Source organism: Squalius cephalus, assembly GCF_949319135.1.
Source record: "Squalius cephalus genome assembly, chromosome: 17".
Classification (NCBI taxonomy): Eukaryota; Metazoa; Chordata; class Actinopteri; order Cypriniformes; family Leuciscidae; genus Squalius; species Squalius cephalus.
In genome coordinates, this window is record NC_137138.1 from 36,029,755 (window position 1) to 36,039,274 (window position 9,520).

Genomic DNA, 9,520 nt, shown 5'->3' on the forward strand with positions numbered 1-9,520 from the left:
AGGCGCATCCCTGACGATGTTTGCTTCTTCGTCAGATGAAGAGCTTAGTCGTTGAGACATGGTAGTCGAGCGGCGAACCAAGAAGCTACTAAACTGCTGCAAAACTGTCAATGGATTGAGGTGAGACTGCTGAGTGTATATATACCTCTTACCATTGATTGCTGAGTGCTCTCCACTTGTGTTAATTATCTGAACGTGCTCCTCCCGAACTTTGTTAATAAAACCTAATATAATGATAATACATTTTATCTGTAATAAGTCATTTTCATACTTAAACTCAAAGCACATGACATGTCACAAAATGCAAAACAAGAATTAAGTATATAATAGCAATAATCACAATAATTACAAATGAAAAACTTGTATGTGTTTTGAGAAGTTTCATAAAAAAATCAAAAGGAGCATTCCTAATAGAAGCAGGTAATGAATTCTATAACTGTTGTGGAAAAGAAACAATTCTGGAGCATTGCAATAAAAAGCCTTCCCCTTCAATGGTTTTAGGTTTACAGAGAGGCTGATTGAGAGAGAGCCAGCAGAGCGGAGATAACAGGACGGTATAGATGGTGTACCCATGTACTGCTTTATAAGTTAAAATAAGAACCAATGTGTGAACTGGAAGCCAGTGCAGTTGAAGAAGCACAGGGGTGTTGGCGTGAAGATGTACAAGTCAAGACACAAGCAGCTGAAATTTTTTATTTATCGCAATCTCTTAATAGAATTTGCTGGTAGGCCTGAAAAAAGTAAATTACAGTAATCAAGCCTCGATGTAATAAAGGCAGGAATAAGACTTTTTGCATCAAGCCTAGAAAGAAAAAGTCTAATATGTACGATTGTCACGGTTCATAAATTCATTGTTTCCTTCTTGTCTCGTGTAACTGTTGTTTTGTGTGTCTGGGTGTGTGAGAGTGGGCGTTACCACTCATTCCGGTAGATCAGCGATCCAGCTGATCTCATTCATCGCTCCAGCTGCAGCTCATTCACGCACCTTTATAACCTCACCGCACTTTCCTCTCATTGTCAGATCGTTGTTTGATGTCTCCCGTGTGTGATCCTGTTCCCGTCGACGTTCCTGTTTGTGTTCCCGTTCCTGTTTCTTGTTCACCTGGATTTCGTCTTCACTTGGGTCATCACGTCTGCATCACTTCACTTCACGGACACCTCGCTGACCATCCAGTCCCTGTGTCATCAGCTGCTCACCCACTACCGGACTTTCATACCTCTCATAAATAAAACTGAGTTTTACTTGCATTATTGCTTCTGTCTTTTGTGACCATGACAGACGATATTGTGAAGATACTTTTTTAACATTATAAATCACACCCAATTTCCGCACCTGGACAGAAGGGGAAATTAGGCTTTTGTCCATGGTAAAATAAAGTTCTTACATTTGTTAACATTAATTGGAGTGCCAATTTACAAAATATCAGTTTTAGAACAATTTCATTTAAGAAAGTTATGTTTCATCCATGCCTTTTTTTCCAGCAAACAAGCAGAGAGAGTAAAAGTCCTTGCACACTGAGTTCGAAATTTTCATATGCGTTTTTTCCGTATTTGTCATCCTAAAAATTGGTCAGGCACACACTGAGTCTGATGAGTATTAATTAATCGGTTGCGAAAAAAATTGCAAAACAATACAAAATGGAGTCTTCAAGCAGTGAGAATGATTTTGTTGTCCTCTCTCTTAAAAAGAGAAAAAGGAAATATTGGGTCCATCCAATCTTGAGACTGCGTAGAGAGGAAGGAGAGCTCGCTGTGGGATTATCCCGAGCCATTCAAACTTTACTTCAGGGTGTCAGTGATCGCGTCTGAAGCACGTCTGTCAACTCAGTCCAATGGTGAGACACAACGTCACAGGCGGGTGAAGTCACGACCAGGAAAGCATAAAAGCACATCCGGAATGACTTCAATTAGCCGAAGCAAGTCGATCACAGGGATGAAGTAATTATGGCAGGCGATGGTTCCCTTATCAGTGATAACAATGATTACAGTCATAAACTAAGACCTTCCCTTTCAAGGGAACTCGTGCTGCATCAAGGACGATTTGGAAACGACAATGCCCAAAAGCCATGCTTAGTGTTGTCAAAAGTACCGACTTTGGTACCAAGTCAAGATTTTAAAAATGTGATGCTTTGAGTGCTGTTGAGCCGAATTGTACACACACTTGATTGCCCATTGTGTTCATGCACTCATTGGATATGTCTTATATGTGATTGTGATTGGCTACAATGATCAACGCATAGGAGCGTTTGACCGCTTTGCTGATAGACGCCTGCTTTCAAACTCTCCCTTGTCTATCTGTGAAAAAGCACTCGGTGAAGAGCGTCACTGATGTATATTTACAACATGTGTTTGAAGCGCTGATCATTGTAGCCAATCACAGACATATTTGATGAGCGCGTGAGCACAATGGGCAATTAGAATTATGTACGATTCTGCTAACAACGTTCAAAGTGTCACATTTTTTTAATTTCTTGGTACTGAAGTCAGTACTTTTGACAACACTACTTACAAGTGCCTGTCTGTGTGAATACTGAGACGACAACTAAGATATGAGCACCAGTAAACCTGAGGCATTGTAGAACCATACGAATGTGAGCGGAGAAGACCAACCCGCTGCGTCACAAATTTCTTTAAGGGACACATCCGACCGTAAGGCCTTGGAGGCTGCCATACTCGATATAGAATGAGCTCTGACAGCAAAAGGTGATGGCTGGCCAGAAACCTCATAAGCAAGAGAAATAGCCTCAAACTATTCACTTGCTTGACTGTCTGTTTGGATGCAGGGAGCCCCTTTTAGGCAATTCAAAGCAGACAAATAGCTGATCAGTTTTTCTCCACAGAGCAGCTCTGTGGACATAAGCATCCAGCACTCTCACTGGACACACAAGGTTCAGCTTTTCCTGGTCCTGATCTCTGAAAGGAGGAGGGCAGAAGGCTTGCAAAACAATAGCCCGGCTTTAGGTAAAGGAATGCCTTGACCATCCCCAGTGCGAAACCAAGGAACGTAGGGGAACGACAATTCTGTAGATCTCCTTCTCTTTTAAGAGAAGTTATGGCTAGAAGAAACACTGTCTTTAAGGTCAGAACTTTTACTGAAACAGTCTCAAGGGACATCTGGGATATTTATGAGCTGATGTGTCTTGTGGGAAGAAAAAGCAGGAAAACGGGGCGGCTGTGCAGTTGGGAGTGGCTGAACCGGGACCTCCAAGAGTTGAACCAGGGGAACAGAGCGCAATTCTTCAGGGAGAGGCTGATCCTCTCTGAGCGAGGAACAATCTCAGGATGAGTCTTTAAAAATACTTTTGAACAGGTACATTCTATTGATGGTCAACCTCTCCAGCCTGCTCGTCAGCTTTCCTAACCATATTTTGCTATTTTAAAAGTTGTATCAAGTGACCCAAGACACTATACAACCCAGTTATTAGTACCAAAAAGCCGTCGGGAAATACTTCTCCAGGCGGCTCATTGTAATCCCATGGCTGGACATTTAGGACAAGCAACGACACTAAATCGTCTCATGACCCGATTCTTTTGGCAGGGAATTCACGAGAACATGTGCAGGTGATGCGTGGCTTGTTGTGAGTGTCAGCTGGTAAATCCACCAGCCTCCCCAAAAGCCCCTTTGCACCCTCTTCCTCTAATGCAGGTCCCCTTTGAAACCTCATCAGGCCATTAGAACGATCGGCACATGGGCATCCCTTTGGATTAGTGATTGTAGACTATGCACCACGATACCCAGAGGCAGTGGTGCTCCGCAGCATCTCTGCCAAGAGTGTTGCGGACGCACTATTTCATTTATTCTCCCGAGTAGGGATCCCGAAAGAGATCCTCACTGATCAAGGCATGGTGTTTATGTCACGTACATTACGCAAACTTTACAAATTATTTGGCATTAAATAACATGAATCGGAAGTTCATTCACGAAGACGGCCAGAATTGGGATAAATGGTTGGAACTCCTCTTGTTTGCTATGCGCAAGATCCCACAATCCTCCGTGGGGTTTTCCCCCTTCGAGCTTCTTTATGGACGTCAGCTCTGAGGGCTCTTAGACGTCCTAAAAGAAACTTGGCAGGACGGACCTTCAGAGAGTCGCAATGAAATTCAGTATGTGCTGGACCTGAGAACAAAACTCCACACTTTGGGGTGGCTATCTAAGGAGAATTTGTTACAGGCCCAGGACAAACAGAGCCGGCTATACAACAGGGAAACCAGGCTGTGAGAATTTGCAAAGGGAGATAAAGTCCTTGTATAGCTTCCTACTTTGAGTTCTAAATTACTCGTGAAGTGGCAAGGACCCTTTGAGGTCACACAGCGAATTGGAGATCTCAATTATGAGGTAGTTCGTTTGGATAGGAGCAGAGCACGTAAAATTTATCACCTCAATCTCCTTAAAAAATGGGAGCGAGGCACAGTCAGTGATGCTGGTCGACGACAGTTAGTGGAGAAGAGGATCTATTGATGTGAGGGAATTACCGATTGTCAATAATTACCAAAGAAAAGTTGAATTTTTGATTCACGATCTATAAGGGCCGCCAAAACGGCCCTAAAGGCCTGTGAGTAATTTGCAAGAAATTAGCCATCTAATTAGATATGACCTTTGTGTTTTTCAAGTGCGTAAAGCAGTGGTCTCAAACCGGTTCCACGGAGGGCCTAGTGTATGCAGGTTTTCTCTTTTACCTTGAACCAAACTGATTGAGTAGGTCACTAATTGGTTAAGATCTCCCCTCACCTGGTAGTCTAGGTCTTAATTGGGCACTAATTGAAGGGAAAGACCAAAAACCTGCATACACTAGGCCCTCTGTGGAACCGGTTTAAGAACTCTGGCGTAAAGGATTGTACATCACGTGATTTTGCGCATACGTCGACGACATTCATACCATATGGTAGAACTCCTCATTCTGAGCAACTCTGCGTCTAGGACCGCCGCTTTCAATCAAATCTTTTGTTAACATTTTTAGATAATTTCAAAAACAACTTTGGCGAACTAGTCCTTGGTTTTTTGCTCAACCTCGATAAAACCACTGCGGCACAATTCTCGGGACTCTCTAGTTCCATAATTATCAAAACATGTTGTACTTTGTCCTTTGCATAGCTATAGCAGGGTCATTTAGAAAACAGGCGTGGCCAAGTGCATGCAAAAGCCTATCATTCCTAGATGAAAACTGTGACATGATTCTAAAGCAGTATACAAACATTTATGGACGTCAAGCCATAGGTGGCGCTTTAACTGTTACAAAGGTGAAAAAAGCTTTAAAAAAACACATATTTCTTTAGTAATCTGCCTGTATTGGCTGTAAATTGTCTTTTCCATCTATAATCTAAGTGATTACAAACTTGCTAAATAAAACATAATACCTTTTTACACGTATGCTTAAAGGCCTTAAAGCTCTTGAAGGTCTATAGTTCACAGCTATATTTGTAATTGTATAACTTGTATATAGTGTATTCATAAAATACCTCTGAGGTGCATTACATCAAATGGTTTAAGTCTGTCTTCACTTTGTGTAAATAATTAAAAAAACAGCTTTGCAGGTAGGACATATTTTTTTGTCTAGAAAAACTTGGTGGTTAACTTGTCAGTCCAAAGCACTTAACAAAACAGGTTGTCAGTGGATATTAAACGTCACGCCCAACATGTAAACTCATCTACTCACTAGCTTTCTCAACCTAATTTTTGTTTATAATCACAAATGCAAAGCACAACAACTTTGACCTTCTCCAAAGGTTCCCCTTGTCAAAAACAATCAAACTTCACTACTAACTTTAGATTAAATTACTTTATTAAAGGAAATTCCATATTTTGCTTAGTCTGAATATCAAATTATTTACAATACATTGGTCATCTGAACATGAACATTTGCTCATTTAGACACCTTCGGGCAATGCTTTTTCTTATGCTCCTGTAGACTAGATAATCCAGTGAAACCCTTCCCACATGAAGAGCATTGGTGCGGCTTCTCTCTGGTATGAACTCTCTCATGCGTTTTCAGGTTTCCTGATGTAGTGAAGGCCTTCCCACAGAGAGAGCACTTGAACGGCTTCTCTCCGGTATGAACTCTCTGGTGTGTTTTTAAGCCACCGGATGTAGTGAAGGTCTTCCCACATGAAGAGCATTGGTGCGGCTTCTCTTTGGTATGAACTCTCTCATGCTTCTTCAGGTTTCCTGATGTAGTGAAGGTCTTCCCACAGAGTGAGCACTTGTACGGTTTCTCTCCAGTATGAACCCTCTGGTGTCTTTTTAAGCCACCGGATGTAGTGAAGGTCTTCCCACAGAGTAAGCACTTAAACGGTTTCTCCCCGGTATGAACTCTCTCATGCTTCTTCAGGTTTCCCGATGTAGTGAAGGTCTTCCCACAGAGTGAGCACTTGTACGGTTTCTCTCCAGTATGAACTCTCTGGTGTGTTTTTAAGCCATCGGATGTAGCGAAGGTCTTCCCACAGAGTGAGCACTTGAACGGTTTCTCTCCGGTATGAACTCTCTGGTGTGTTTTTAAGCCATCGGATGTAGCGAAGGTCTTCCCACAGAGTGAGCACTTAAACGGTTTCTCTCCGGTATGAACTCTCTGGTGTGTTTTTAAGCCATCGGATGTAGCGAAGGTCTTCCCACAGAGTGAGCACTTGAACGGTTTCTCTCCGGTATGAACTCTCTGGTGTGTTTTTAAGCCATCGGATGTAGCGAAGGTCTTCCCACAGAGTGAGCACTTAAACGGTTTCTCTCCGGTATGAACTCTCTGGTGTGTTTTTAAGCCATCGGATGTAGCGAAGGTCTTCCCACAGAGTGAGCACTTAAACGGTTTCTCTCCGGTATGAACTCTCTGGTGTGTTTTTAAGCCATCGGATGTAGCGAAGGTCTTCCCACAGAGTGAGCACTTAAACGGTTTCTCTCCGGTATGAACTCTCTGGTGTGTTTTTAAGCCACCGGATGTAGTGAAGGTCTTCCCACAGAGTGAGCACTTAAACGGTTTCTCTCCGGTATGAACTCTCTCATGCTTCTTCAGGTTTCCCGATGTAGTGAAGGTCTTCCCACAGAGTGAGCACTTGTACGGTTTCTCTCCAGTATGAACTCTCTGGTGTGTTTTTAAGCCATCGGATGTAGCGAAGGTCTTCCCACAGAGTGAGCACTTAAACGGTTTCTCCCCGGTATGAACTCTCTCATGCTTCTTCAGGTTTCCTGATGAAGTGAAGGCCTTCCCACAGAGTGAGCACTTGTACGGTTTCTCTCCGGTATGAATTCCCTCATGCTTCTTCAGGTTTCCTGATGAAGTGAAGGTCTTCCCACAGAGTGAGCACTTGTACGGTTTCTCCCCGGTATGAATTCTCTCATGATTCTTCAGGTTTCCCGATGTAGTGAAGGTCTTCCCACAGAGTGAGCACTTGAATGGTTTCTCTCCGGTATGAACTCTCTGGTGTGTTTTTAAGCCATCGGATGTAGCGAAGGTCTTCCCACAGTCAAAGCACATATATGGTTTAACTCCAGTATGGGTACGCTCATGACGTTCTAACATTTGCAGATCCATAAAACTCTTTCCACACAAAAAACAAAAGTAAGGCTTCACACCAGTATGAACTTTACGGTGTTTTCTTAAGATTGATGCCACAACAAATGTTTTATCACACTGATCACAGCTGAACGATCTCACTCCAGAGTGAGAGCGCAGATGATCTTCGAGAAAGCTTTTGGTTGTGAAACTCTTCCCACACTGAGTGCATGTGAACGGTTTTTCTCCAGTGTGAATTCTCATGTGTTGTTTTAGGCTTCCTTTCTGAATGAAACTCTTTCCACACTGAGTGCATGAGAATGGTTTTTCTCCAGTGTGAATTCTCATGTGTTGTTTTAGGACATCTTTCCGAGCAAAACTCTTTCCACACTGAGAGCAGGTGAAAGATCCTTTGACTCCAGTTTTTCCAGCTTGTTTCGGTGTTAAACTCCTTTCAGTCTGTGAAACGACAGTGTTTCCATCTTCAGGTGTTTGAAACCGATGGTGTTTGTCTTCATTCACTTCCATTGAGTCTAAAATATTAACAAAAATCATTAAATTCTCAAAATTCAAATAAAGGAGGACAAATGTGAAAAAGATATAGAGGAAGTTGTAAATGTATTTTTATTGAAACATGTTCTTTAAAAATGAAAACATTGAGTTAACCCAAAAAGTACTGGTTTTAAAGGAATGGTTCAGAATAAAATCAACCTAGGGTCCTTTGCACCATTACCTTGAGCCAAACACCTTTACCTTTGTACTACTGTATAAGTTTGGTACCATTCTGGGCATTATGATACATCCTTGGATCCATTAGCGCCTGCACTAAGCCATTCGACTGATATCTCTAAATAAGCTCTAACTTTAACAATGTTCGACCAAGGGAAAAAAAGCTTCTGGGGGGTGTTTGGCTCGAGGTCATGGTGCAAAGGACCTTAGGTTGATTTTACTCCGAACCATCCCTTTAAGTCAGTTTAACACGATGCACATATCTTCACAGACATACTATACCATACCATACCATCTAGATCGCATATGCTATATATGCTATGTAGCCTAACAGATATGGTATATCTGGAATAAACAAATTTTATTTATTTGTTATATGTTGTGTTTACCAGCTTTCATTTATTCAAAATGTTGCTCAACACATCTCATAATCGTACAAATTGTCATGTGAACCATCAGCCAGTAACGAAAATAATGTACAACATTGGTTAATTTCAAGTCGGATATGACGAAACAATATTCGATAACATCTCCGGTTACTGTTTTAACCTTGGTTCCCTGAGAGACGGGAACGAGACATACAGTGGGGAGAACAAGTATTTGATACACTGCCGATTTTGCAGGTTTTCCGACTTACAAAGCATGTAGAGGTCTGTCATTTTTATCATAGGTACACTTCAACTGTGAGACGGAATCTAAAACAAAAATCCAGAAAATCACATTATATGATTTTTAAATAATTAATTAGCATTTTATTGCATGACATAAGTATTTGATCACCTACCAACCAGTAAGAATTCCGGCTATCACAGACCTGTTCGTTTTTCTTTAAGAAGCCCTCCTGTTCTCCACTCATTACCTGTATTAACTGCACCTGTTTGAACTCGTTACCTGTATAAAAGACACCTGTCCACACACTCAATCAAACAGACTCCAACCTCTCCACAATGGCTAAGACCAGAGAGCTGTGTAAGGACATCAGGGATAAAATTGTAGACCTGCACAAGGCTGGGATGGGCTACAGGACAATAGGCAAGCAGCTTGGTGAGAAGGCAACAACAGTTGGCACAATTATTAGAAAATGGAAGAAGTTCAAGATGACGGTCAATCTCCCTCGATCTGGGGCACCATGCATGATCTCACCTCGTGGGGCATCAATGATCATGAGGAAGGTGAGGGATCAGCCCAGAACTACACGGCAGGACCTGGTCATGACCTGAAGAGAGCTGGGACCACAGTCTCAAAGAAAACCATTAGTAACACACTACGCCATCATGGATTAAAATCCAATGTTTGCCAATGACCATCTGGAT